This window comes from Lemur catta, chromosome 24 (assembly GCF_020740605.2).
Source record: "Lemur catta isolate mLemCat1 chromosome 24, mLemCat1.pri, whole genome shotgun sequence".
In the NCBI taxonomy this organism is placed as follows: Eukaryota; Metazoa; Chordata; class Mammalia; order Primates; family Lemuridae; genus Lemur; species Lemur catta.
The window spans coordinates 8,975,785-8,997,089 of NC_059151.1; the positions used below are offsets into that span (position 1 = coordinate 8,975,785).

The following is a 21,305-nucleotide window of genomic DNA, read 5'->3' on the forward strand; positions in this document are numbered from 1 at the left end:
GTACTAGGATATCCTACTGAATATATATTGGCAGTTTATTCACATTTATGCCAGTTACAAGATTTTATTTTAGGTTTTCATTTAAGAAAATTTTAATTTTTATGGATACATAAAACTACATATTTGTAACATACATGCAGTGTTTTGATAAAAGCATACAATGTATAATGATCAAGTCTGAGTAATTGGGATGTATATTGCCTCAAACATTTATCATTTCTTTGTGTTGGGAACATTCCAAATCTTCTCTTCTGGTTACTTTTAAATGTATTATCAAATTGTTTTTAAATAATTGATGTATTATTAAATTATTTTTAATAATTGTTAACTATAGTCACTATATTGTGGTACTGAACACTATTTTTTTAGCCCTTTAGATTATATATTTCTTGTGAACTCTTTAAACTCATTAAAATCAACAGTACCATATTTACTTGCTCCTAAAATACACAGTCTTAACACTTTTTACAATTGCTGAATTTGGGATACGTCTTAATAACATCATATGACAATTATAGCATTTTTTAAATCGGTGCTACATAAAATGGTGGTATAGCAATATAAATAATGACTTTTATATTTGATGAATTACTTGAGTTTCAAAGTTTTTGATAGTTTTTGAGAATCGTTACAGTTGGATTTCTAGGATAATTTGTTCCCATTTGAACCACAAAGCTTGAAAAACCTTAAACAAAAACTGATAGTCTTTTTTCACATAATTGATATACTTTAATTACTATAATAAAACAGTACTTGGGAGAGGGTTTGCTATTGGGAATATTGAATGAGAGGGAGCGATTTATCACCCTACAGTGAGTGCAAGGCACTGCTTCTGCCAGCATGTAATGGAAACCTGTCCATTTGCAATGTTTCAAATGAATCCAGCTCAGTCCCAGAGATTCATACTTTGAGAACTTAACAAGGCCAGGTGCTGAATATGTTTTGTCCTTTATGTACTTCTGGATTAAGGGGCTCTTTTGCAGAGAGGGTAGAAAGACCTGCTCTGGAAGGGGTACTTTCATCTCTGAGAAACCAGAGATGCCCTCCAGAGGCCTGTCCCGTGTTTGATAAAATAGTAGAATGGTATGTTATACGTTTGTCAGGATATAGAATATATCTTTCGAGTGGGACAGTCACCTGACCTCACAAGTTTCAGTACTTGTGAAATGAGAGAACTGGACCATGGAATATGACATAAAAAATAGCTGTTTTTCCTTTAGGAATCAATGTGTTTTAGTAGAGTTCAATTTGACTTAAGTTAAAAAAATATATAAGAATCTATCACTTAGAAAAGAGCCCACTGGTGTTTGAACTCAACATATATATTAATTGAATTAATCCCTCCTAAAAAAGAAATCTTACTGAGATAGATTATTATTCTCCTTGTCACTTTAAGGGAAAATAGTTCGGTCCCAGCCTGTGTCACTGCTGTCAATTAACTGTAGGGTCTAGTTTCACATGACAATTAAAACATGAGGGTTAACTCTACACCATTCTCATTTAATTCAGAGATGCCTTAATTGCAGACAACACCTCCCTGTTTTCTTCCTGATCTTACTGAGTCTAGCACCGAAAATATCAGATCTAATAACCATTTTCCTCTTTTTGCTTATTAGTAGGCTTATTGCTTTCAACATTTACTATTACTACAATATTTCAGATTGTTTAATAACAAAATTCAAGTTTTTAAAGTATCTAATATCTTCACGTGTAAATTTCAAGACTAAATTTTATTAGTAATAAAAAATAATTTTATTAAATGAATTTGCAACCATGCAATTGGAAGTTAGGACACAGTTTATTTCTCAGAGTTTGATAATTTTAAACCACTATAAGTAGTTTTTCCCCTTAAAAGATACTATAAATAAAAGTTATAGAAGTATTAATACAATGTTATCACATTTAGAAATAATGAGGAACCTCCTAAATGATTTTAAGATCATTTAATTTTCTTTTGATATTACATTGCAGAGTATTTGTATTGATGATCATTTAGTATAAATTTGTCCTCAGAATCAATGAAGGAATTAGAAGAATTATTCAAACAGTATCACTGCAAAATGTAGTGTGCACAAAGTTCTTATTTAACTCTTTAATATTCTGCTTATTTTTCTGCAATAAATGATAAGATCAAGGAAAACCATCAGTTAAATCATGGATAATGTGAAGATTTCTTTTCTTTAGAAAGTATTTTGGGAAGAATTAGGTCCACTTAAAATATACAATTTGTGTTGAGTTTCTTCTCTTGCTAGTTGTAACTTTAAGTTGTTTATGTGCTTGTTCTTAAAACAATTTATGATAACCTTTAATGTATGCTCATTGTAAAACATTTGAAAAACATAGACTGTATAAAGGAAAAAATGAAACTATTCATTAGTTTCATTATCTGAGATATTGGTTCATTTCTTTCCATTGCTTTTCCTAGGTGTATTATATATGCATACAGATTCATAATATTTTATTGCTATGTGTTTTGTAATTTGATTTTGTAATATCCTAATATTATATGTTCAGCTTGTCTCAAGCTACTAAATTTTACTTTAAGATATACTTTTAATATTTACATAATATTTCATCATTAGTCACTTAGATTTCTTCTATTTCTTAGTCTTATAAATGCATGTATATTGCTCAACATAAAAACATAGTGGCAAAAGCACAAACTTTAGAGTTAGGTTTCAATTCTGCTTGTAACTTTTTCTGGATTTATAACTTTATACTATACAGCTGCTCTATTTATAAAATAAAAATAAATCTGACCTTGAAGTATTTAAATATTAGAAGTCCTATGGTACCAGCATTGTCATAGAACCCAGTCAATTCATAGTAAATGCTAAATCAATATCAATATCAGCATTGTAATAGTAATTGGTAATCATTACTCTTTAATTATGCAGAATTCATTTACTGAATTCAGAATTTAATCTTTGAATTTATGAATCTTGCTTTTGATAAATTTCTAAACTAACTGCGAAAAAAGTATTTAAGATATTGACATTTTAAAGACTCTAGTCATACATCCAAATTGCTTTCTAGAATGGTTGTATTAATGCATACTTCCAACAGCAGTGTGGGTGGGAATGTGCTTTCTCTCTGTATCCTTGCCAGCATCGACTATAATTAAAACTTGTACTGATTTACTTAACTGGAAACTCTCTTATTGTTGTTTTATTTATTTTATCACCAGTGAAGTTAAGATTATTTCCACGATCATGGTTCTCTTCTGTGTATTGTGTGATTTTACCCATGATTTAGTGTTTTGCTTACCAATTTGTGTTTGCTCTTTATATATTGAGACTATTAACACTTTCTCATATTTCTAAAATGACATTATTCATAGCCTACTTAGTATTCATCCTTAATTTTATTTCTAAGTTTTTTAACGTTCAGTTTTTATAGGAGAGTCATTTCAAATGTCAGTCACTTTTCCATGTTGAATCATATTTCATCTGCCTTTACTGACTCCCTCTAGCCTCTCTTAGACTAGCTTTCAGGGCTCCCCTTTTTTTGGTCTCCTCACGTATCCTTCATCTCTTTCCCAACTCTGTCCCCAAATCACTGGGGTAAGACTTACCTGTTGTCTGACTGTTACAGACTTTATGTTCCTATCATGATATCCTTGCTGCATCCCTTACTTTTTCCTTTGCACATCTGTGAAGCCTGAGCAAGGTTCTGATATCTGATCATATCACAGTTTAGCACTCGGTTGTTTTATTTTATATGTATATAGTTTTTTTCCTAATTAGATCTGTCTCCCTAGCTGCATTAAAACTTGCTTCAGAGTAGGGTTCGTGGTTTATACCTCTGATTGTCCCCAAATCTGCTAGCACGGGTGGGAAACCATCATAAGCACTCAGTGAACACTTGTTAATTTATATAACTGGGAACAATTGCGTGATTCCTCCCACTATCCCGAACATATACATAGACACACATTTATTTTTACCTAGTGACAGTTAAGAGAAATGAACTATAAAAGGGTTTGGGACAAATATTTTGGAGTTCATTGCATTCTGTTTTCTTGGTTTTGCTTTGATTCAGACAGATCCATATAGCACCAATACAAAGCCAGGAGACTTCACAGGGAAGAAACTGCCAGATTGTTATTTAAGTTTACGTAAAAGGTACTAGATTACTGCAGGCTCCAAGGTCTCCTTGGGATGTGGGCTTTGGCATTCTTTCAGGTGAGTAGGAAGGGCTTATGTCCCCAGCTGGCATTGCAGACAGGACACACAATATTGCTTGGGCGTGAAGAAGTATAGAACGGTTAACTCTGTCCAAAAAGCATCCTCAAGGGTCTCAGGTATTCAGGTCCTTGATTGGAGACTTGGCTAATTTAAGTGACTCAATCTGAACTCTTTTTGTTTTAATTTACTTTTCTTGAATACCATGAGATGATAATAACCTATTTTTGGTTTTAGTTAATGATTTTGCTTAAATATTTATAGACAGTGTCATTAAAAGAAAACGGTTTGCCTTTCTTTGTGAGCTTTTATCAGAACATCTATTTCTATTTTGGTAATTTTTGTGACATTCCTCACAGATAACCAAAATGAGATATACTAGTTGGTGCTTTCTGTGTTATGAATTCTATTTGTATAACAAATCATTGCAATCCATAGTGGCTTAAACCATAACAACTGTTTTATGATCCTTGGCAGTTTCTGTGCATCAGGAATCTGTATAGGGTTTGGCTGTTTGCGTCTGACTCCGGGTCTATTGTGGATTTGCAGTTGGACAATGACGAGTTGGAACAGCAAGTGGCTGAAGCAGCTGGGGCTAGTTCAGTGGCTCAGGGCCTGGCCATGTGGCCTTTCCATGTGGGCTAATTTGGGCTTCCTCATAGTATGGCGGCCTCAAGGCAAGGAGACTGCTAGTGCGGCAGCTGAGTGTTTCAGGAGGGAATATTACACTGCAGTGAAGGTGAGGGCTGCATTGCCTTGTATTATCTGGTCTCTGGAATTAGACAGCTTTGCGTATGCTGTGGTCAAAAAATTAAGGTGAAGGGAATACAGACTCCAGTACTTGATGAGAGGAATGTCAGGGTTGCATTGTAGGAAGAACATGGCGGGTGGGAGATATTAGAGTCAACTTAGGAAAATACAATCTGCCATAGTCCATCCTCTGACCGCAACCACTTACAGCGCTCCCGCATGCAAAATAGACTTATTCCTGCACTGAGAGCCCCCACGTCTCAGTCCACGGCATTAGCTTGAAGTCCAGCACATCTTGTCTTCTAATTCAAGTCCAGGTTCTGATAAGGCTCCTTGAATGCTGAAAAGCTTTGCACCAGAGGTTCTTCTGAAAACCTTTGAATTAAAGAGATAAGTTATCTCCCTACCACACAAAACATTCAGTGGTGGGACAGCCATGGGAAAATTCTACAGTTCTTCCTGTTCAAAAAGGGGAAAATGAGAGTCTGTTATATTCCATAGCAGTTCTGAAACCTGGGTCATCATGTTGCCATTTGCTTAAAGAGTACTCCGTCCATTTTCTGGGATTTGCTGTCTGGGATGCTTGGCTCCTCCCGTTGTGCTCTGGTTTCCATTTTCTTTTTTGGGGAAAAGAATTGCCATTCTTTTTCCAAAAAACATGGCCTGTATTCATAGCTCACCATTTTCTCAGCCTTTTTGCTGTACATGAAAGGTTGGGGATCCAAAGGCTACTTTTTATTTTGCCTTATCTTTGTTTCCTTTCAGTTCAAGCTGGTACAATTCTTTTAAAATATTTGAGGGTTTCTTATGTATCAATTTATAATCCACTCCATTAGCTAAAGCTATGGTCCCAAATTTTTGAGATAATCACTCCTTTACCAGGGATCCCATGTAAGCCCGTGGTGGGATGACACCCTTAAGGTTCTTAGTAGTCCTGTGGTTTAGTAGAGAAAGTCAACTATGTAATGTCCCTAAAATCTTCAGAAGGCCTTTTATCGGTCTTAAAGGATCTATGAGGCACCATATAAATATTGGTGTTAATGAAGGGTTTTTGTAGTCAGACCCTTACCTTTATGTGTAAACCAAATCTTTCTGTCTGCACCCAGTATTTTATCTTTCTCCTGAGGCTCTTTCTTATTTTGAAGCTGTTTTGCTCTCCGGAGTGACAGGGAACGCAAAATGGTTTTATTTTCAAACCCAGAAAATTCTGTGTTGTTTTTATAGTTCCTCTAAGTTTTGCTGAAATCGAGCAGTTTCTTTTTTAACTCATCTGTCTCTATCTACGTCTTGTCCTAAGTAGCAAAAGGAAGCCAGGTGCTCCTTTCAGTATTCTTGGAAATATCCTTAGCTAGATACCTGGAGTTTACTAGATGCATTTTTTATTTTCAACATCACTGTGGGCAATGGCATTGTTAAATATTTTGCCAATAACAAGAATCCCTACCTTAATAACATACAACGCTTACTTCTGCGAAGCCCTCGTAGGCAAACTCCTTGAGGCTTGTTGACCTCACTAATGATCTCTTGCATGGGCCTCTGGCTTTTGTCTGCTGTCCGGGTCCAAGGCCGAAGCTACATGTTTTGAGTATTCTTAAAATCGTAGCACATGACTTCTATCAAAATATGTTCCAGTTATCTATTGCTTTTTTAAACAAATAACTGTAAAACTTAGTGGCTTAAAATAACAAAACAATTTTATTACCTCTCGTGGTTTCTGGGGGCCAGGGTTTTGGTGTTGACCAGGGCTCAAGCTGTAGCCTCAAGTCTGCTCTGGGTTCTCTGCATTGGGTAGTTTGCTCTTTCTACCAGCACCATGTTCTTGGGACAGTCAGACTGCTGAAGTGGTAGCTAGAGGCTTCCGGAACATGTATTCTCATGGGTAAGGTGGAGTTGAATCCAATTTTCTGACCTGGCCTTGGAAATCATGTAATATCATATTTGCCATAGTCATAAGCTTCCCAGATCCAAGGAGAAAGAGTTTAGACTCTACCTCTCAACTGGAAAGAGTCTCAAAGACGTACTGTAAGAAGAACATTGGAGATGGAAGAGGTTACAGTAGCTATCTTTGAAAAAAAAATTGCCACACGTCTTTGCATTCAATCTTCGCAGGTTAACTCCAAAGTTAATAGAGTCTAGAGATATTAGATGTTAATAGAAATAGAGAGCCTTTTATGTTTAAAAAAAAAAAAAAAAACTTTGACATTCTTTTGCTCTCATCCTCAAACTTTATTATTTCAACTTCCAGTGAATTTCTAGTGACAGCATTTAATGGAAATCTAAATTTGACATTTCTCTCCTGGCAAAGTGAAAATTATGAATGTGGGTGGTACATTTTAAGTTATATCAAGTTCTCAGACACACAGAACTTATGAATGGTAATAGTTTTTAATTGGCCCGGGTATGGAAACCGGTGTTTTTGTAAGAAAAGAGGAAAAATATCCCTTAAAAATGAAGAGAAACTACATCTCTTCCCCAAATCTAGCTCTGCAGAAGTGACAGATTGTCCCAGTGATTCTTAAAACTCTTCTTTTAAAATACCAAGGACCATATGGTTACAACTTCATGAATATGACAGTGAAAACTTCATTCGAGGCGATGTATAAGTGCCAGTATCTCTGTCCTTCTTGGCCCCGTCACCTTGGCTTATCTCCTGTCACTGCATATGTGGGCCACGTGTGCTTTGGAAAATTCTTGACTGTTTCGGGATGTGTAGTCTGCATAGACTGGATCCCGTTCGCTACATCTTGTTCCTCTGGTTTCCCTTTTGCAGTCAGCAATAACACTGTCCGGCTAGTCTTTGCAGGAGAGCCGGGCAGGCTGGTGAAAGCCAAGGACCAGGAAACTGCCACCTGTGTGACACACAGATGCATCTTCACGGGGCTGTCAAGGGACCGTGTTCCATGTAGCTCTCTTGAAAGGATTAAAGGTGATGCGAAATGGATGGAAAATACCTGAATAAATCATCGCCGTTCACTGCGATTATGGTACCTAGGAAAGCAAACCACTTTTTGGCAATGAACCTGGCTACTGAGAATGAAAATTCCGTCATCACAAGATTGAAGGCAGTCTTTCTTAGTGAACTGTGAACTACACTTTGAATGATTTTCTAAAATATAGGCCAAGTGTGATTATAATAGAATGTCCCAGTATAGGATTGCTTATTCCATATTTTGTTTTTCTTTGTTTTTGTTTTTTTGTTTTTTTGTTTTTTTTTTAGACAGAGTCTCACTCTGTTGCCCGGGCTAGAGTGCCGTGGTGTCAAGCTCACAGCAACCTCAAACTCTTGGGCTCAAGCGATCCTCCTGCCTCAGCCTCCCAAGTAGCTGGGACTACAGGCATGCGCCACCATGCCTGGCTAATTTTTTCTATATATATTTTTAGCTGTCCATATAATTTCCTTCTATTTTTAGTAGAGATGGGGTCTTGCTCTTGCTCAGGCTGGTCTCAAACTCCTGAGCTCAAACAATCTGCCCGCCTCGGCCTCCCAGAGTGCTAGGATTACAGGCATGAGCCACTGCGCCCAGCATTTATTCCATGTTATAAGCGTAATTTTGCCTCGACAGGTAGGTTCCTCTGTGATGTACAGCAGGTTCTTAGGTGACATCTTTTTGTTGAGTGGTGTTTGGAGGCCACTGTCTATGTGGAGTTTGCACTTTCCCACCACGTCAGTGTGGGTTTCCTTCCACCTCTCAGAGATACGCGTGTTCGGTGAGTTGATGTCTGAATGGTCCCGGTCTGAGTGAGTGGGGGTGTGTGTGTGAGTGTGTCCTGTGATGGAATGGTGTCCTGTCCAGGGTGGGGACCTGCCTTGCACCCTGAGCTTCTGGGATGGGCTCCGGCCACCCACATCCCTCAACCTGGAACAAGTGAGTTGGAAAATGAATGAATGAATAGAAATCATTGTCAAATAAAAATTTGCAAAGTATACAACAGTGATACTTAATTTCAATTAAGAGGTATAGTCTGTTAGAAAAGGGAAGTCAGGTGCCTAATATAAGTTGCAAATACTGTGGGTTTTAATAAAGATACAGAAAGAATGCAAAGGCTGTTAGAGATAGGTTACCTTGGCTGGCTTTATCACACAGGGCCTTAAGAAGAAAGGTTTGAGTAGGAGTTGTCATTCGCTTGAACTCACATTCTGTGAGTTCCATGGCCAATGGATTGTGCAGATAATTTGTCTACTGCCTTGAAATTCTTTTAAAGAAAAATTGGTGATGGTGTAACACTTACATATGCAGTTTGATAAAATATTGTCTTGAGTAGGTAAGTAAAGGTATATCATAAGCTTATCGTTTGAGTGGTTGAATTTTGAATTAAGTGCCTTCAAGAAGTTGGCATATTTTAATATGCTAATAGAAGTTTTGGGAACTCTTAGAACTGCAGCACCACGTGATAGCTAAATCAGTTTTTAGCTGGTTGGTTTGCTTTTCTGGAATGTTACCAGTACTTGATTGCTTCTTCTTTTCTTACTATTTAAGTTAGGTTGGTTAGTTTATGGATGATTTTTAGCTGTTAACAGATAAGAAACTAAATTCATACTGAGAGCTGGAAAATGTAATCCTTTACTATGATTAGGAGACTTTTAGCGTCTGCTAAGTACACTCCAAGAAAAGATAGTCCACTGTGTTTATTTGGACAATAGAAATGCCAGCTGTATCTGATAAATGTATCTAAATGTTTAAATTATCATGTAAACACCTATGGTGATTTTCAGGTTCCAACGGTTTTAGTAAATCAACCTCTCTTCTCAGAGATGGTTCTCCAGTTGAATTATATAATTCTAGTGGGTGAACTCTTGTTAGAATTACATGCTGCAAAATGATGAGTCCTTCCAGCAGATGGGATCAAGTACACATACGATCCACACTAGCGGAATCCCAGTGGTCAATGTTATGAATAATCAAAAAAGAATAATGTAAGTAAATTGAGATACCATCTCAAATGTTTTATGTATCTTTTCCTCTTAACAGAAAGTTTTTCACAAATTGCAAACCAATGTATCCTAGGATGCACAGGGAGAATATGTTAAAGCAATGAATCATAAGTGGATTTAATTGCATTGGGCATTTCCAAACGAACTCATTTTCACCCAAATTACCTAAAAGGGAAGCATTTCAGTGATTGCTTTCATTGTTGTTGTTCTTAAAAAGAATTTGCTTTAGAAAGGAAACATATCCCAAGGTGTATTCCTCTTTTTAAAAAAAGAAAATATAGAAATGAAACAATTAGGTGCATGACAGAAATTTCAGATAAAATTTCTATCCCCTAATGGCTGTTTATGTAATTAGAGTAAAATTTAAATTCCTTACCATGGTCTAAATCACTGCTTCTCAACATTGGCTGCATAGCAGAATTATATGGAAAACTTCACAGAATACCGATGCCTGATTCTTCCTCCAATTACTCTGATTCCATTGGTTTGGGATATGGAGTTTGGGAAACATCCCAGGTGAATTTAACGTACAGCACAGTTTAAGAACCATATCTATATCTTCATATCTATATCTTTCAGCCACCATATACTTATTTGACTTCTTCATGTGTCCTTTTCTGGTTTTTTTTTTTTTTTTTGACCACTTGAATACCAGAGATTGTTCTTACCCAAGGAACTTTCCATTAGCAATTCTTTCTGCTTGGAATGTTCTTCCCATAGATCTTTATATGGCCTGTTCTCTTCATTTAGGCCTCAGCTCCAAGGGCTCTGCTTCAGGCAAAGCTTTTCTGAACCCCCCTGTATAAAGCTTTGTTTTCCCAAATGTTATCACGTTCTGTTTTATGTTTATTACTGCATTTTTTTTTTTTTTTTGCTATGAGATATTCTCATGTTCATTCGTTAGTGTTTCTTTCCCCACTAGAACCTAAAGTCCGTGAATGCAGAAACCTGGCTTGCCTGGTTCACCATCTGATTTCCAATTGTCAGAACTAAGACTGTCACATAGAAGTTGCTCAATAAACATTGTTTGAAGAAATGAATAAAAATACAGATTGAAAAATAATTATATACAAATTTTTTTTTTCCTCAGAAAAATTCTAATTTTAAAAATTAGAATAAAGACATAGGATGAAATGAGTGGTCATGTCAATAGGCAGAGAGGAAGTAGACCTAGAAATGTGGTAGCCCCATAACTGAAAATTTGACGGTGGTTGTATTAAGTCTGGACTAATTTCCGCCACTTGAGGTTCACACGCCAAAGCTATATTTTGGGTCTTCCCAAAGTGGCCTGTATTTGAAATCTTCATATACTTTCTGGTTAACTTCTCTTTTATTTTTGAGAACTTATGTGTCACCTTGCCCTCCACAAAGCCTTCCCTGAACTCAGCCTCCAAGACAGGTTATATTTTCTATGTTGTGTGTCTGTCTCATGGCCATTGCCATATTACACTGTAGTGCTCCAGCCACTAGTCCCTCTCTCTTCCCAGCCTTTACCTTCACTGGAAACAGGGATCCTGTCTCCAGGGCCAGGCCCTCGACAGGTACTCAGCAAGTGTTCATTGAATGAAAGCACAAAATAAATAAATATTTCATGAGAAGCATTAGACCTGCTAATTAAAATTATAAAATGGCTTTGTCAGGAAAATAAGTAAGTCGAAATAGTTTTTAATAGAATAAAGCAACAAACAAGGGAATACTAAGCCAATGGGAGGGGAAGGGTGTGATGTTATGCACACTTAGGAAATTAAGAAAACATTGCTGGTGCCAATGAGTCTGAGTCCTGGCTTCCAACTGATACATGCCTTGTCATCTGAATGAGGTTTTCATCACTCACTTGGGACTTGTTATACATTATTTACCCTTTTTGATAAACTTTATCTCCATAGCTGCTATTCAAATAGATGCATTTTCCAGTAACACCTGATATGCATTCTAAAATGTAGCTTTTAATTGATATTGATTGCCAGTAAACCCAACGATAACTTTCTTCAGTACACTTGGAACTTCCTTACTCTACCCAAAACAAAATGCAGTCGTGTTTGGGCACATAAATATTTAAAATTCTCTGTGTGGAGGCTGTGTTGGTTCCATGGATACTGTTGGCATAATTTTAGCACTTAAATGCTACTTAGGATCGCTCTATTGGGTTGTATCCTGCTTCCAAATGTCTACGGTATGATGTATGATTATACCTGACAGTTAGATGACCCAGGTCCTTCAAAAGGACAATCACACAGTTGAAATGTATGTATTTTTACGGACTCATTTTCTGTCACAAAGATGATGAAACTTAGAGGAAGAAGAGTGGGTGCTCAGGACAGAAATGCTGGTCAGGTCCCCCGAAGTCATACTGAAGTATGCAGTATTGTCACAGCTTTGCTGCTGGGAACAAGTATGTGCTTGTCCCTTCTGTTTTCAGAAGGAAACACTACTACCAGCGCAAATCAAGCAGGTTGTCACATTTCTGAGAAGGAGACAGCAAGCAACCAGAACGAGGAGTAGGGTCTTAATACCAGGGTCACAGCATTCAAAGTAATTTTCTTTCTTGTAATTTGTATCTGCATTCCCATGTATTTGGATATAGTTCTGCACTGGCTTAAATGTTACCCCATAGAGATAAGGTTTACAGGAGGTCATTCTATGGAGAGACAGAAGTGTGCAAGGTCTGCACACGGCATTTCCAGCGATGTGCGTTTCCAGATGGGGTATGTGTGTGTGTGTGTGTGTGTGTGTGTGTGTGTATTGCCATTATCAAGAAAAATATGTATGCTCCAAATTGGAAGACCTCATTCTCTCTCCTAGGAATTATTATCTTTTCCCGTGGGAAAATAATTTCTACTGAGATATGTTCCTATGGTTTACTGAAAAATATAGTAGTAAGGGCCCAGGATTTAAGGTGAGACAACCTGAATTCACTTTCTACGTATACGTCTTTCAAACTTTTGACGCTTTGAGCTATTCCCTTACCTGCTTTGAACTTCGGTTTCCTCATATGTAAAGTAGGGATACTTTCTCATTGCTTGCCCTGATGATCAAATGACAGAACATTTGCAAGAGCACTTGTTATTAGTAAAGTGTGGTATATGTACACCATGGAGTATTACTCAGCTATAAGAAATAACGGTGATATGGCATCTCTTTTGTTCTCCTGGAGAGAGTTGGAACCCATTCTATTAAGTGAAGTATCCCAAGAATGGAAAAACAAGCACCACATGTACTCACCAGCAAATTAGTTTCCCTGATCATCACCTAAGTGCACATTTGGGAATGACACCAATTGGGTATCGGACAGAGGTGGGGGTGGGGGGAGGGGATGGGTGTATACCTACATGGTGAGTGCCATGTGCACTGTCTGGGGAATGGACACGCTTGAAGCTCTGACTGGGGGTGGGTAGGGGGGGATGGGCAATATACCTAACCTAAACTTTGTATGCCCATAATAAGCTGAAATAAAAAAATACGTACAGTGCTATATAAATGTGAATTGTTAGATTTGTACAAACCATTAGGAGTTAGACAATATGAGAGAAGGTTTTAGCCCATCAACCTGGATCCCTTAGCCTTGAGGGACATGTTTTTAGGTTCTTATACTTTGAGAATATTCTTTCATATTCTCTGCTGGTGTTAATTAAACATCAGGTATGACTAACAGTTTGTATATGCTTTTCTGAACACAAGTATTTATACAAAACAATTATTTTGATAGAATGATGCAATGCTTTTAAAACAAAACAAAATTATAAGTAGGTCGATTACTAAATTGATGTGCTCTTTGTTAACATTATTATCTCTTTATTGGGTCATGGAAGAAAAAGTTGTAAGGGTGTTCGTTGTTCTTCCCTTTTCACTTGATCTTAGCCAAAAGGCTGGGAAGCAATGTTCTTACCTTTCCTACCTTTATTACCCATCTATCCTCGGTTTAATTCCAGCTCTGTTCTTGTTCAGTGTAGGCCTAATACCAGAATGAAGTAAATTAGAGGAGGAAAAAATTTCACTGCATTTCTATACAGTTTTCACCTACTCCAGATTAGTCTCTTGAAAGTAAAGTTCTCAAAAACAGAAAAGATGGCTTCCATCCTCAAAGTTTCATTTAATCAACTCTTGGAAATGCATCATCGCACCTGACAATATTCAGATCTACCACAGTATAGAAGGAAAAGTGAGATTTTTCATTTTTAGTCTTTTCTGTTTTGCGTTACTCCTTAGTTATTTTTGACATCACATTTCAAGAAAATTTCAGGCCCTGTCAGTCAGGACAGTGAGTAGAAATAACCACGTTTTATATGTGAAGCAAACAAGAGTAATGGATGTTTCATTCATTTCTTTTAAAATTAGTTTGCTTTATTGTTTTCTTCTTATTTCCTCTTCTTTTTTTTTCTGAAATATATTTTGATTAGAAAAGTATGGTATTAAAATGAATAATGATATTCCTTAGCTTTTTACAATTTCAATCCTCCCTATGAAAGGGTATTGATCATGGAACAGTAAAACAAACCAGTGTTGTCTTATTTTCTTTTATGAATTATCAGACTTAATGTGCGTTCCTGTTTTCACTGCCTAGGTTAATCACTCAGTGATATTTTTATGAGCTATTGCCATATGATTAATAAATGGCAAAAAAGTTAGCCTGAATTTGGTAGACAGGCATTCTTGGGTAGTCGCGGGCTCATCCTTCCCCAATGAGACCATGGGGCTGGTTTTTGTACCCTCCTTCCTAGCTGGGATTTTCTTCGTGGCATCGTAAGCAACTCATGACTTGGGCTTGTTTTAGGGACTCCCCAACCTTCGCCTCTCTCCTTGCAGCTGACATGAACCCCTCTGGCATGGATGCTTTCAGGACCACCTCTGTCACCCCGCCTTCCTTGGAAAAGACCCTTTTTATTCTTGAGATCCCACTTCCACTGCCTAACAAACCATACTGCATTGTTTTCTAGAAATAAATATTCCATTACATTAATGACATATTGCTCACAATGGGTATCTGTATGAATGATCAGATCCCAGAATGAATCAATTCAAAAGAAGAAACAAATACTGAGAGTTTAGCTACATCTTTATAATGAAAGAAAAAATTTGTTTGAAATGTCTGACAAGGATTTATCACCTGGATATTAGAACGATTCAGAGATTAATGGAATTAAAAGTTCTTATGCAGATTCTTGTTGTCACAGACCTAGTCTAATTTCCATTTTGGAGTGATCTTAGAAAAACTTCGAGTTAGCGATTTAGTATATGATGATTTTAAGAACTGCAGACTTTTTAAAAAGTAGAAAATGCTTGAAATTATATTGCAAATAGATACTATGTCAAAACACTTTTTGAGATTGTCTTTCAGGTTATAGAAATATATGTGTGGCTCTAGAAGAAAAACAAATTGAAATACTGATACATAACTAGAAACTCAGGTATTATTATTAAGCATGAAAAGAAATTGAGGAAGTTTTGATATAGGTCCAAGCACTAACAACTGTAACATAAAAATAACTTGATGTTCCTGATGCTTTTTATACTATATTGTTACTTTATTTTATGCAACATAATTGAGCTTTATTATTGGTTCTGGTTATATGTGTTCTATGCACTATGAATTTCAGAACAATTTCTATTCATAAATGATAAGGTGTTTTAGTTTAGTTTGGTGTTAGTTTTGTGTAATGTCAAATAAAAGTTAAAGGACACACATTCTTTGCTGTGTTTACCCTGTTTAGTATATTCCTTCTTTTCAATTTACATACGACATTGTTCCAGTGGAAAAGAACAAATGACCTATTTATTAACTGTGTAGTCAGTCCTTCTCAAGCTAATAATGGGCAAGTACTTACAATAAAGTGGCAGCAATAAAGGTCAGTAGACTTATGTATAATTTTCCTGTGGGGTCCCAGGAGCCCAAATTATTTATTACTTGAGAACAAAGAACCTTAGAGTTAAAGGTAAGTGACTCTGTATATGATATGACTAATCCTAGGCCCCTACAGGGGGAAAAAAAGGAGAAAAACGCTTTGTAGTTTACTTCTAACTAGGCACATTGTAGGGTCAGTTTTCTTTCTCCTCCGTCATTGGCACTGAAAGTCACCTATTCCCTTAGGTAAAAAATGAGGACAAGCTTGGATTACTGATATTTTGCTTGTACCCATTTGCCTCTGAGGAATGCCTCATTCTTTATAGCCTTAGATAAATTTGTAGTATTCACATCTGATTAAGCTTGTCGACAACATATTTTAAAATCATTTACTACGTAGCTTCTTTTTTAACCTCTACCTTCAAAGAAGCATTGAATTAAAGTATTACTATAACTGGATTACCGTTCCAGTTTCCTAACATTGATCTGAGAGAGTATTTTATTATTACCAAACTAAAAATACCAATGTAGATATTTATCATACTACTGAACAGAGGATTAGCACATTTTCTTTGTAACGGAATTTTTTTCCCAAAGCTTCCTGTCCTTGCTAAAATTTCTATTGAAACTGTATAAGAATTCAAATTTAGTTAGTTTAAAAGCTGAAACAGTATACTGGTCCAATATTTCTCATTCCTTAATCTTTGATTTGTTTATTATTCATTTATTCAGGAAACAAGTGAGTGGCTATGTTTGGGCCAGGTACAACTTTGTTGGACCCTTAAAAATGTAGTTTAAGTTTTATTCGGTCCTCAGGTTTTCTGAAATTAAATAGAGTGGAAGTCTAGAGTAAGTAGCCAAATGGCTAATAAGTACATGCAAAAATGCTCAACATTATTGGTCATTAGGAAAATGCAAATTAAAGCCACAATGAAATTCTTCACATTCACTAGCATAGCTCTTAGAAAAGAGAATTACAAGTGTTTGTAAGGCTGCGGAGAAATTAGAATCCTCATGCATTTGCGGGTGGGGATGTGAAATGGTGCCACCATGTTGGGGTTTGAAAGTTCTTTGCTATGTTAAAATTACCGTATTACTTAGTAATTTTACTCCTTGGTATTTACTCAAGAGTAATGAAAACAATTTCAAGCAATAACTTGTACGTGATTGTTCATAGCATTATTCCGAGTAGCCAAAAAGTGGAAACCAACCCAAATGTCAATGAGCTGATGAATGGACAAATAGAACCTGGTGTATCTGTACAGCAAAATAAATTATTTGACAATAAAATAAGATGAAGTCTTGACTCCTAATGGTACAGGCACTAATAGTAAACCTGTTTTATTGACGAGGAAACGAAGGCACGTATATAACTTGCAGTGTAACTTGAGAAAGAAGCAACGGCAGCTCCCTGTTCCAAAGTTGCTCCCTCCTTCTTTTTTTTAATTTTAATTTTTTTTATTTCAGCAGATTACTGGGGTACAAATGTTTAGGTTCCATATGTTGCCTTTGCCCCACCCAAGTCAGAGCTTCAAGCATGTCCATCCCCTAAATGGTGCGCACCTCACCCATTAGGTGTGGATAAACCCATCCCCTCCTCCCCGTTCCCACCTGCCCAGGTGAATGGGGGTGAACTCAGTGAACAGAAACTTTTCAAGAGAAGATGGACTGATGGCCAACAAACACATGCTGCCTCCTTGGCAGAGACCATGCATCCAAAGAGGAGTCACCTTCTACTCTTCATGTGCTCCTTACCCTTCAGTCACATTGAAGATAAAAACTGTTGAGTTCTTCTTCATAAGGTATGTCAGTTACTGTAGTTTCATCCACTGCTTAATTTGCCAATCGTGTCTTCCTGCTACTCCTCAATATTCAATATTAAAATTCTAGCAGTTCCTTGGGAGAAACGCAGGGGTAAGGCTCTTTCAGTTCTTTCTGCCTTCATAAAGACACAACTTAATCCACTTCTTTGCCTGGCCCGGGCAACCTCTACCTCTTACTTAAGTGACTGATACAAAGTCAGTGCGTGATACTATAGTCAGACAAATTTGAGTTGAATCCCAGTTCCATAATTTATGAGTTCTGTGACTTCAGACAAGCCACTTAATAACTATCTCTAAGCCTCATTTTCTTTATCTTAAAGCCAAAAGGGTAACCATCTGTCAGGGTTTTTAGTGCTAGAAATAATATTTCTAAAGCCTCTGTTAGACAGCAATCACTCGATGAATAATAATAATATTCCCTCTAGACCACATGCTTTGAGAAGACAGGGGAAGAGACTGAACTAAAGTCTGTAGTTCACATTAGGGTTTATTCTTTGTGTCGGATGGTTCTGTGGGCGCTGTCAAATGTACAGTGTCATGCATCTGCCATTACAGCATCACGCAGAGAAATTTCAACGCTCTAAAAATCCCCTATGCTTCATCCTACCCCACCCCGCCAAAGCCCCTAGAAGACACAGAACTTTTTACTGTCTGTATCGTGTTGCCTTTTTGGGAATGTCTTATATTTGGAATCCTGCGGTATATAGCCTTTCAGACTGGTTTCTTTCACTTAGCAATGGAATGGGTAGTTTTAATGGAGTTAAATCTATGTGTCCAGATTCTCAACTTGGACATGAACTCTTCATTGATCTGGCTGAGAGCAATGCTTTATTCACAATGCTTTTTCTCTTTTACAAAAGAAAAGCAGCCCCTTACCCATCCCAAATGTTTCCACGATGCATTGTTCTGGGTCATAGAAAATTTAACAATTACAAATTAACTAATACATGACATTTTTATTGCAGGAAAGTATGACAGGGTGAACAAATAAAGACTTCTAATTCTAAAATGTATTACATAAAAATTCTATAAGGACATGAGATAGAAATAAAGGTCAAGGAAATAAAATACAATGTAAAATTTTCAGCTGTCAAAAGAAGTATGTGTGTATTATTTAAATAGATAATGGTTGCATTAAATTACTATAGATTTAGAGTCTATTGAGTATATTTAAAATAGTTGATGTGAGTTTTATTTTAAAATGTCAATATTTCCAACAGGGTAAAAATTCAATTCTTTGCATGTACATATTTTACCATAGGCGGAAAATTATAGATGTCGATGATGTTAAGTGCTTACATAACTTTTCAAAATTCTTGTTAAGAGTCTCTGAACAAAAACAGTTGAAGATTGGTAGCCTGTCTTATTCTATAAAACCCAAGTTTGTTAACCTGGTTTATAAAATCCCTCATCACCTTCCTCCTCCTCGCCCTGTTGTTGTTGTTTTAGCTACTTTCTGTCTACACCCTGTGTTCCAGCAAGAAATAACTATTTGATGTTCCATGTATACATCTTGCTCTTCCCTGCCTTTGTCTTGATTGTGTTATTCTTCCCTTCTTTGCCTCATTGCCGTCTGCTCATTCTTTAAGATCCAGGAATCCTGAGTGAGGAGTGACCTCACTCCTCACCCCCCACTTATACACCCCCACCCTCCACCCTCCACTTCATATTTGACCCAGATGCCCATTTCCCTGATCCCTCAGTGCCCCCTTGTAGGGTTCATCGCTGTATTCAATGCATTGTTCATAATTAACTTTATTTCCCATGCAATTAGACTGTCAGGTCACTGAGAGTAGAAACAACATTTTATCTTTTCTTCTTCACCACCTAGCTATGTACCTTTCTTGGCAATAAGGTAATTTATTGGACAAATATTAATTATTGAGTGAAGTAAGAAAAGATGGATTTCAGTCGTATGACAGTTAATTTTTGTGTCTAACTTTATTTTCTTTTCGGTCAATTAAACGCTACAAGGCTATTTTTGTTGTATGCTAGTTATTTTTCTGGCTGCAATATTTGCATTTACTAGCCAGGGTTTCTGGAAGTTTTCACAGGAGGATGAGCCTAAAGAGGAGTTTGAGAACCACTGTTCTGCTAGAAGGAGCACAGCACTGGGCGTGTAAGGCGAGGACGCTGGTGTCGCTCTGCCACCATGTTGCCACGTGACTACGGGCAAAGAGCAGCCAGCCTGGGGGTTGATTGTCCTTATCTGTAAAATGACCAAAGTGGCCAGATTATTTCCAAAGTTTCCTTCACCCTTGATTTAATCAAGGGAGAAGATTTCAGGAAAGCAAACAAACGATTATCCTTGTCAAGAAGAATCCAAAATATGGGCTTGATTTGTTTTCTAATCATTCACACCGTGGAACTAATAGGTGGTATATTTAGATAGTGCAAACCTTGGTCATACCCCCTGCAAACTGCATACTCCAGTGTCACGGCTTAGAGTTTTCCTTAATCTGAAAAACAAAAAGTAAAATGATGCAAATTGCCATGATTGTAAATGTGTAGACGTTAATGTAGTATGTTGAGTCCTTATACTTTTTAGATTATATTTTAGCTTCTTTCCTCAAATACACAATTTGTCTGATTAATAGTATACTTTCCAGTGCATTTCTATTGTTCTGGAAACAAACTTATGGCAAAGCATTTCTTTGTGACCAATTAGTCACTACAGCCTTCTTCAGTGAGAACCAATATTAAAAACAATTATGGAAAAGCTTTCCTGTGTCTTTTGGTCATTCATAAGATGTAGTAATTCAGTTTTATGAAGCTTGATTGACGGACTGACATTTCTAAGGGGTTCGAGATTATGTTGTTTGGCTAAGACAAAGGCAGTATCTCCTTTCTTGTCTCCCACTCTCCCCAGCCCCCCTGCTTTCTCCACCTGCTTGAGGAGAGCTGCAGTTCTCCAGACAAACCTCATAATTGCCCTTCTGTGCCTGACCCGGGCCTCAGGCAGGGCCCACAGCATCTGTAAAGCTGGCAGCGAAATGGTATTTCCAGGCAGGCACAGGGCTGCTGGGGAGCGAGCCAATCCCCGGCTTTGAGCAGCTGGGGACTTCGCCGGAGCCTTAACCGCGGTGTTCAGTGACACAGACCTGGGCCATGAGCAAGGACAGCCCTGAGCAAGTGTCAGCGTCAATATTTACAGGCCACTGCATAGCTGCCTCGCAGGGGGAGAGAAACCCGTCCACAGAGGGGCGAGGAGAGAAAGATTGCAGCCAAGGGCACTTGCATGTCCAGTTTTTTTGTTTTTTTTTTTTTTTTTTTTCTTAAAAAAAATTCTTTTTTTTAACTCTCAGGTTCAAACTTCTGCTGAATCATAACCAGTTGGCGCTGAGCTATGACAAGGGAGGAAACAAAAAGTTAAAGGAGCAAGCCTGCCCTGAGTGAGGAGGTGAGTAATTCATTAGCCAGTTGGGTGTCGCTTCGCCTCTAAATGCCACCACCCCCGCTGGGTGCCGGCCTGGGTGAGCAGAGGGCTGTGTGGCATGGGGACGCTGTGAGGGAGGGGCTGCCATGCTGTCTTGTGTGCTGCCACTGAGAATGCCACCTGCATTCCTGAGTGGTGGGGACAGCTCTCCAAGGCCGGTTCCATGATGTGTCCTCCCAGTAAGTCTCTGTCTCTTCATTCTGTCCATCACCGGATCTTCAAGTTGGTAAATGCCTATTTACTTGCATGTCAGTATGAAAACATCATTATCAGTTAAGTGGACAGTAGTGAGGGGTCTAGAAATGGAATCTAGGGGCAAAATTGGGACAGCCATGTGCAG

At 37.5% G+C, this 21,305-nt stretch overlaps 1 protein-coding gene across 1 annotated transcript in view; it reads left to right on the forward strand.

Moving 5' to 3' along the window:
* Nucleotides 1–21,305, forward strand: part of BMPR1B (bone morphogenetic protein receptor type 1B) — a 161,925-nt gene that overhangs the window by 9,859 nt on the left and 130,761 nt on the right. The window contains exon 2 of the mRNA XM_045536733.1: nucleotides 20,835–20,929. The gene's annotated coding sequence lies outside the window, so the exon portion shown is untranslated. The remainder of the gene's footprint in view (nucleotides 1–20,834; nucleotides 20,930–21,305) is intronic.